Genomic DNA, 8,979 nt, shown 5'->3' on the forward strand with positions numbered 1-8,979 from the left:
TAGATATCTCTTATTGTTTTCACAAAGTAGCAATTACAAATCACTAACCAGAAGCAAGTAGAAAGAAATGATATGACCTTTCAACTGGACCAGGGCAAACCATGCTGAGATGCCTAGGTAAATAACAAGATCCTGAATTTCTTTCTTTTTTTAAAATTTAGCTTGTCTTTCTCTACATCAGTGTGTTGTCCAGAAGTCCAAACAGTCGTCTCTTACAGATGACTTCACTGGTCTTCCAAAGAATAAAATACAGTAAAACAATAAAACACAATCTTTATCTGTAGCATGCCTACTTGCATTATATTTGCCTCACAGAGTACTTCTACAAGTGAAGGAAAACACACACTAGTCATGATTTATTGCCAGAGTCGTACTGAGGAACCCAGCTGGCAAACTGCATTTCTTTTAAGAACACCTGTAAGCATGGGAAGAATCTCTGTGAAGTTGTTTGCAGCTAGTGAAAAATGTCCTGCCACCTTCATCATATATTGCATCGGGGTGAGGTTAGGACACCATCATTCCCCCAGGAGACAGTTGCTCCTCCTGGAAGTACCCTGTAAGAATTTAGAGAATGGGTTAAAGTGGGCTGAGAGCAGCCTGTGGCTTAAATTTTTTTAAATTTATAATGAACACTCAAAACCTGACCTAAAAATTTATCTCTGACTCACAGGTACATGCACTCCAACCATCCCATTAAAACAGAAACAATCTGCTTGAACTTTACATCAAAAAAAAAAAAAAAAAAAAAAAAAAAAAGAGTATGTTTTAAAGTAGCAATTTCCAACATTTTTGTCCCCAGAAATGTAATTATTATGGACAGCAAATCCAGGAGGGGAGATCAATGTAATTTGATCCTCAACCACTAATTGAATTCCATTTTTAATTGTTCTAATTTTGATACTACCAAAGGGATGGGAAATGGCATTTTTCTCTCTGCTCAGGGCCAGATTAACCTTTCAAAGATATTTGATGGTTAATAACACTTACTCCAGTAATATCCCATAACCGTGCGTAAAAAAGGCATGTGGCAATTGACCTGAGGAAATACAATCATGAATTTTATCCAGACTCTGGCTCAAAACTTTCAAATCTTTGTGGTTTATGTTAAAAATGAATAAAAATATATAAAAATAAATTAAAAAAAAAGAAGAAGTTTGATGCAGATTTGAATACTAAACACATAAATTAATCCCATCTGAAATACAGCTAATATTCTGTCAACAGGAACGTTCAAGAAGACAGAACTGAATCTTATAAACAGAACTGGATCTTCTAAACATAAGGAAAGAAATCTAAAACATATTAATGTCTCCCAAATGGACAGCTGCAGTACAATTATCAGAATTTTTGTACAAAATAGTATGTATAGCATTTCTCCAAATTATTCCTTCTGCTAGTCCTTAACCTCACAACTGGAAGTACATGACATTATGTTATTACTGATGCAATCAGGAAGTTGTACTTTGTGTGAACAATGGTGAAATACAAGTGAGTTCATTCTTCAATGGTACATGATCATAGAGATCAATTAAACTTGTCAGCTTCTGAAGGTGTTATTGATGATTACCTACAGACATTTTAGTAGGAAAGTGAGAGAGATATCTTTAAATAAGATATTTCTTCTTTTTACTCCATCTCTAAGTGAATTCATCATACAATAACAAGAAAGCTTTGTAGCAAAAACACAGACTTTCTCTGTTTAAGAGATATTTCTGACTGGATCAAAATCTGTTATACTATTCTTACAGAAAACAAATAGTAGGAATAAAAAAATTACTAAACTATATTTTTGCCTTATTTGCAAAATGTTAATGTGGAGAAATACTTCCTTTCATCTGATGTGATTCACTATAATTCAGAAATACTTTATTTCCTGGAGAGCAATAATACTGTTTTCCATCATTGTCTCTTCTCATATAATTTAGTTTTAGAGACCAGAAGATTGATTGGTCCAGGACCACTGTGATAGAAAAATTTCTTTAGAACCAGAAACATCCAAGGCAAATACCACAGTACAGTAGGTGATCAGGCACACTGGCCTTGCTGGTTGTTACACCAAAGGAGTAAGCAGCACAGAAGAAAATGAGACCTACAACAGTTTGGCTTTACTGACTGCTTAATTCTTTTTCTTAGAGAGTGGTATAAATTTATATAAAATAATTAGACAATGTCACAATTGCATGCTTTTATTGGAGCACCAATACTTCCTTTCTTTTGATGGGTCACACACAGGATTTTTCTAAGCAGATAAATTCAAGTACATTTGAAAGTTATTTTCAAGGTGAAAAGTTATTATTTCAGTTATTATTAGATTGCATAATTTTAATATAAAGTAAGATTTAAGTACCAAAAATGTTGATCCTCAGGTAGTACTTTGCCAGTCATTGTCAGTCACTACCTTGCACTGTTCAGGTTTATGCTTTGATGTGGAATATTTTTTTAAAGTTTGTAACATAAATGATCCTGTAAATGTAATTAAGCATGACTTTTTAAAATTTCTACTTGTAATATAAATCATATAGTGGTTAACAATCAGGTCAATCACACTGTGTAGGAAAGCAGTTTAATTAAATTGCAGTTAAATCAACAGTATATAAGTAATGAAATCACACAGTTATGGTTTAAAAAAGGGAAAACTTTGGAGGATAAAAACAAATAGTTTACTGATTTAACTTGCATCCATTCCCACTCAATGACACTAGTTCTGTAGTGTCTATAGAATAAAAATTACTCAGAATGAACATCTGTCTTTTCTTATTATTGTAGTTCTCTGTTGAAAAAGTAGATTTGCAAAACAGCTCCTGGGTGTTGTAAGTACGCATAAGAATTCTCTACAATCCAATAAAACCCTTATCCACAGATAATTTAGTATTTCTGGATGTGATATATCACTTATGTGTTTTCTGACAGGTTGATAAACCAGTGCAAATATTAGAAGTTATGTATCCTTTTTAATCCAAGTTCATGTACCTGCACTAATACGTACTAATATCACAGCCTCCCAACATTCACCATTATGCTTAGATTAACATATGATGGTGTTTCATTTTCTTTGAAAGTTTGTCTTTTCTGAAAATCTGAACTTTTTCTCACTAGATTTCCAGTAATCCTGAATTTATCTAATCTGGCAGTAAAAAGAGAACATCTTAAACCACAATAAAGAATGCTCCTTTTTAACCTACATTCTCTTTTTTTCCTGGCTGAATACTCTAAAACTGGCATTTATTTTGAATGTAATGTACACGCATTTAGAAATGCATTTGGGTATCTCTTTAGGAATACTGAGTAAACAGATATTTCATTTTTAGTTATGTATCCATTTAGTCTACCACTCTGATATTTCCAATTTGGGAATGCTCATGCGAATAAATTTTTGTTAATACAAGAATTTTGAGGATGATTCTTTCTAGAAAAATATCTATATGAAAATCTATGATTGCTTGACATAGTTATTTCAAGGTGTGTTACCTGTGGTCCGTTTCACGTCAGGATTCAAGCGCTAAACCTCCGCGAATCCGACCTGCTCCAGCCGGGGCCCAGTTAACTACACGTTCACACCAATATGGTGAATAGCTAAACGGCGTTTTATTGTGTGTGTTAGCGGTTTAAATAAGCCGCTATCTACTTCATCTACACCCCTTCTACATATGCATAACCCCTTCTACATATGCATAACCCCTTCTACATGTGCATAACCCCTTGTACATGTGCATAACTCCTTCTACATATGCATAACCGAGCAGGGGAGGGCCTATCGCGTTACATCCCGAGTGTTCGTGCACACCTAATGCAATATTTCCCCCTCCCCATGCTTAACAAAACCATGCCCCGTTACAACGCAAGCGCCGATCCTAATCCTAATATATAAAAGTGTTAGTCCTTATAGAATTTAGACTTTGTTACATATTTACTATAAAGTGAGGTATACAGGTTACAAAACATGCAGAGATAAGTAGTGCAATGCCTAACAATGTTAGTGGTGTTCTAACCAGTATGTCCAAGGCATCTTTGGTTATATTATACAGTTCATCCTTCTGCTCAAAGCTTCTCATATATCTGCTGGAACTCCATTTTCTCATTAAGCACACTTTCCATTGTAAGTTGTAAGCAACCCTTCAAAGTCCTTGCACTTGTGCCCTTGAGTCAGCAGCAGGAAATCTATTGCAGCTCTATTCTGTAAAACAGTATGCCTGAAAGAAAAGTTCTCAGCTTTCGATTAGTTTTCCGTTTCTCCCAGACCACCCTTTTGGGTGATCACTGCTTCAGGTTTTATTTTTCTCAACGGGACCCATAAAATTTTTTCCTGATTCTCTATCCTTTACTGCGGCATAACATCTTTGTTCAAAATGATTGACTACATAATATGCTATGCCAATACATCCGCCTGCTGGGCTACCGAGATCCTACCTCTGTGACCCTCCCCCTCCCCAAGGACACATATCTTGTCCTTCAGGAGATGGTTGGCCCTTTCCACAATTGCTTGCCCCTGGGAATTCCCAGGGATTCCTGTCGAGTGAGATATTCCCCAAAGCTCAAGCCATTCTTGAGTAGATTGCGAGATGAAGCACGAGCCATTGTCTGTCTTGATATGTCGCGGCACACCAAGGACCACGATGGCAGTGGCCCAGTGTCGCTGAGCTGCAGAGGACTTAAATGTTAACATAATAATCATCACTCAATCAAAACCTTGACTAACAATGCACTAAACATAAGGTTACATGTAAGGTCATAATTTTTTGAGTTGACATATACACACTGATTCCAGCTTTCATTTTAGACAATTCTATAAATGGAAATTTCTAAGCTAATGTATTATTACTTATCGACAACTATGAAGTGATAAACCACCAAAAGGAGAGAGAAGGAACACAATAGTGGTGAATGTGATAGGCAGTGCCTGCAGGGCATCCCCTGTTTCAAAGTGCACTTTGCCTTTGTATATATATTAACCATGATGTAATAATGTAATAACTTATCACTGGCCGTGTTGTTCTCTGGGATATGTAGTCTTCTTCTGTGGACTGCACATTCAATAGAAGCATCCATGCTTTACATGATGTTATGATGTGGAATACTGATAGCAAAATTACAAAATTACAAAACCATGACAGCCTTTCTCACCCATCACAGATTCTCTCCTGTTTTAATTCTTGCTAGAGATTGCAAGGTTTTTTCACATGTGCTCCATATATGCATGGCCAGTGCATGATACAGAAGCCAGGTGGAACACCTGCTCTTAAAACATAACAAACCACTATATTAGATCTCTCTACAGTACAAACTACTCAGAAAAATTTATTTACAGCTATAGTCACTTATTTACTTATTTCCATTGTTACTTACTTTACTCTTAGCCCCCTTTCTTATTTAATTAGTAAGCTTTTTCTTGTTGACCTACTCCTACTATTGTTACAAAAATCATCTATGGGTAGTAATTCTTGGTGCAGTACAGAGTGAGATGCACCTGTATCTGCCAGAAAACAAATATCTTTGCACTGCTGTGTGCACACTGCGTTCAGCCCACTGGGGGCAAAACTCATCCTGGGATCTTCAGGACCTGCTCTAGTAAAGCTGCCACCGTTCCTCCCAACTCCACCACCACAATTCCCCCTCCATACAATTTCCAAGCTCCATCAACAAATTTGTCCCAAGTCCCCTTCCCTAGTTCCCTAAATGAGTATATTATTGGGAGAAAATGAAGACATTCTTGCTCGGACTAGCAAGAGACCTTCAGAGGTGCAAACAGCTCTGCAGACAAAGAGGGAGAAAACCGAAAGATTGTAACAATTACTGCCAGACAAACACTTTGTCTGTAATACTGGTCCTAGCAGGGGTAGTGATTAACACTAAACTAGGGGCACGAGCACTCAGAATGTTCTGCTTTTGTCCCAGTTCGGAATTAACGATTTGTTTACTTTCACAAGCGGTGGAGGAGGGGGGTAGGCAGTGAGGGGGGGGGCAGCGCGGGGGTTTGCGTTCCCTTGCTGGCACTTAAACTTCTCTGGCTAGAGCAGGTCACATTCAATATTTTAACTCACTGTTCTTCTGTAACCTTTTTCCTGTTTTTTGTTTTTCACAATTCCACTACTCGTACCCTCAATTACATTTGCACATAACATTAATAATTCCATATAGCATTAATGTTTACACATCCCTATAGCATTAACATTTCCATTTACCATTTGCATTTATACTTTCACATACCATAAACATCTAACAATCACAAAGACAGTGACAATAACCAATACAGTTTATCCTAAGCATTCTTCCTCTCTTCCAAGTTATAGCAGGAATGGGCCTTCCCATTAACCTGATTCCAAATTCTTTAATATTATCATATTTTTTCCATGACTTTTCACTCTTTCCTTGTTAACTGAAATGAAGTGAGGGCTACTGGTTGTTGCCCATCATCACATCCTTGATTTAAAAGTTCAATACATATGTCATTTTAGCAAGCCTTCCTGCTGGAAGTGCCATCTCTATTCCCTCTTTTTTTGCTTAAGTAGCATAGTTTTAAGGATGATTATTGTCCACTGATACCATTGGGCTGGAACTGACACTGAAAAACATCAGTGCAAAGGTCTTTATGATAGATTTCTTTTGTAACCACAACTAACAGATATTAGATAGGTCCCTTGGTTCATTTCATTTGGAAACACTATGGAGGAGTTACATGCAAATCATAACCAGTTTGACAAAAAAGAGGTGAAAGAAAGGAATGATTATCACTGTGAAGGAAGTACCAGAAATCCAGGATGACCTGAAAAAAGGTCTGCAAACACTTCTAGGTTTTTCAAAAGCAATAAACTTCTTGGAGAAGCACAAACGTCAAAAAATTACTTTCTCACTTCCCCAAGAGGTGCACGCACAAAACTTTCCAAATTCCAAGATACGTTACAAGTTACTTGAACCACCAATCTTCAAGCCATAACCAAATTATGTAGTTTTAACACATCCAAGGACTGATATCAATCACAATCCACAACCACAACAAACAAAAGCACAGATGAAAAAAGACTTCTCAAAGTTGTCAGCAGTTTAACCGACTCCGACTGCCGTGGCTCTCTCGTCAGCTGGTCTTGTTTCAGCTTCAGAGACTCCAATCAAGCCCAGGGCTCCCTGACCGGACCCCCAATGAACAATAAAAAGGAATGCCTCCCTTATCTTTGACCAATCATGACTTGGTCACTCTTCTTCTCCCTGCCCCCTGCCCCCAGGTAGAGGCGGACCAGCAGCCCACCCTCCTGGGGAAGGTTTATGATGACTAGGAACGCCTCCGCCTCCGCCCCCGCTGATGTGGATTGGCTTCTGTCTTGGTAACGCCTATCCACCCCGCCCCCCGAGGCGGAGCCACACCCACAACGCATCCCATCTCGAGGAAGGGATCCATCCTCTCGCCCCTGCTCACTCCCCTTCCCCACCCCCAAGGATGGGCGAAGGAATGCAGGTTGCTTTGGATACTGTGATGGGGCCTCAGAGGAAGGCTTCTGCTGGTCAAGAGATAAGGATGTGGAATGTGTGGAATGCTGCTGGACAGGGTCATCTGGTTGTTGTTCAGCCCGAGTGATGGCTGCGGTTGGGATGGTGTGGATGGCACACTCCACCTTGTCTTTGTCTTTCAGATCCTCACATCTGCAAGAGAAAAAGCCTCCCGACCCAATTCCCAAAGCAGCCCCAAGCTGAGCATCAGTCTTCCCTTCTTTCCAAGCCGCTTTCAGCGCCCCAAGCACCAACCCCCACGTTTTGAGCTCAGCATCTTTCTGCTCATTCATTGCGCGCTCACAGAGCGAAAAAGTTAAAGAGTCCCACTTATTGTGATCCAAAATCACCCGAGGAGAGGAAAGCTCCCTCTCCTTTTCAAGACAACTAATGACGACTGCAATGTCCTTCTTAGAAGGAACACGCTTGCCACCATGGTCTTTACAAAATTGAAGCAATACCTTTACGACTTGCTCCATAGTCAATCCGAGATGAAGAAGTTCGTTCGGCCCCGCAACTGTGGTCCTACCGCCGGTAGCCTGCCGCCAACCTCACAGACTTTCTTTATCTGACGGGCATGCAGAGGATTTCCAACACCTTGAATCCTAACGTCCTCACACGGGGCACCACTTGTTACCTGTGGTCCGTTTCACGTCAGGATTCAAGCGTTAAGCCTCCGCGAATCTGACCTGCTCCAGCCGGGGCCCATTTAACTACACGTTCACACCAATATGGTGAATAGCTAAATGGCGTTTTATTGTGTGTGTTAGCAGTTTAAATAAGCCGCTATCTACTTCGTCTACACCCCTTCTACATATGCATAACTCCTTCTACATATGCATAACCGAGCAGGGGAGGGCCTATCGCGTTACATCCCGAGTGTTCGTGTACGCCTAATGCAACAAAGGTGTACTACTTTAATGCTTTAGTCATGGAAAAACAGCATCTCACAGCAATTATTATGCTTAGTCCGCCTCTTTCAGCCCTACTAGGTCAGGGTGTGGGAAAAAACAAGGCTGAGGAACCAGAACCACTACTAGGGATGTACTCATAGGCATCACTGAGAAGATTCTAAACATCCCGTTATCTCTCAAAGAAATCCGTCGCTGTGTGAGCTGTGGTGAGGCTACTGCACTGTCAGAGCTGTAATGTTTTAGTCACTGAGCTTCACAATACAGGTCTTCAGATTACACACATATCACTATTAAGACATTATCAAATCTTTGTGATCTCTGTCTTTTCTGCAGTGCTGCAATGTGCTGAGGTGCTTTTAAATCCTGGACTCATAGAGGGATGCTAAAAAATACACTATATCAAAAATAGTGCTTAAAATTATGAAAATTTGGTAGCCTTCTAAATTATATCTTGAAGTTCCAACAGCAAATCACAAAAGTTGTGAGTCAGAAAGTAAGCAAAGACCAATAATTAACTATTTATAAAATTCAGATTTTAAAGCTAAATTTATTTTTGAGGTGTTCTGAGTGGAGGATATTTAGAAAT

This window comes from Coturnix japonica, chromosome Z (genome assembly GCF_001577835.2).
Source record: "Coturnix japonica isolate 7356 chromosome Z, Coturnix japonica 2.1, whole genome shotgun sequence".
NCBI lineage: Eukaryota > Metazoa > Chordata > Aves > Galliformes > Phasianidae > Coturnix > Coturnix japonica.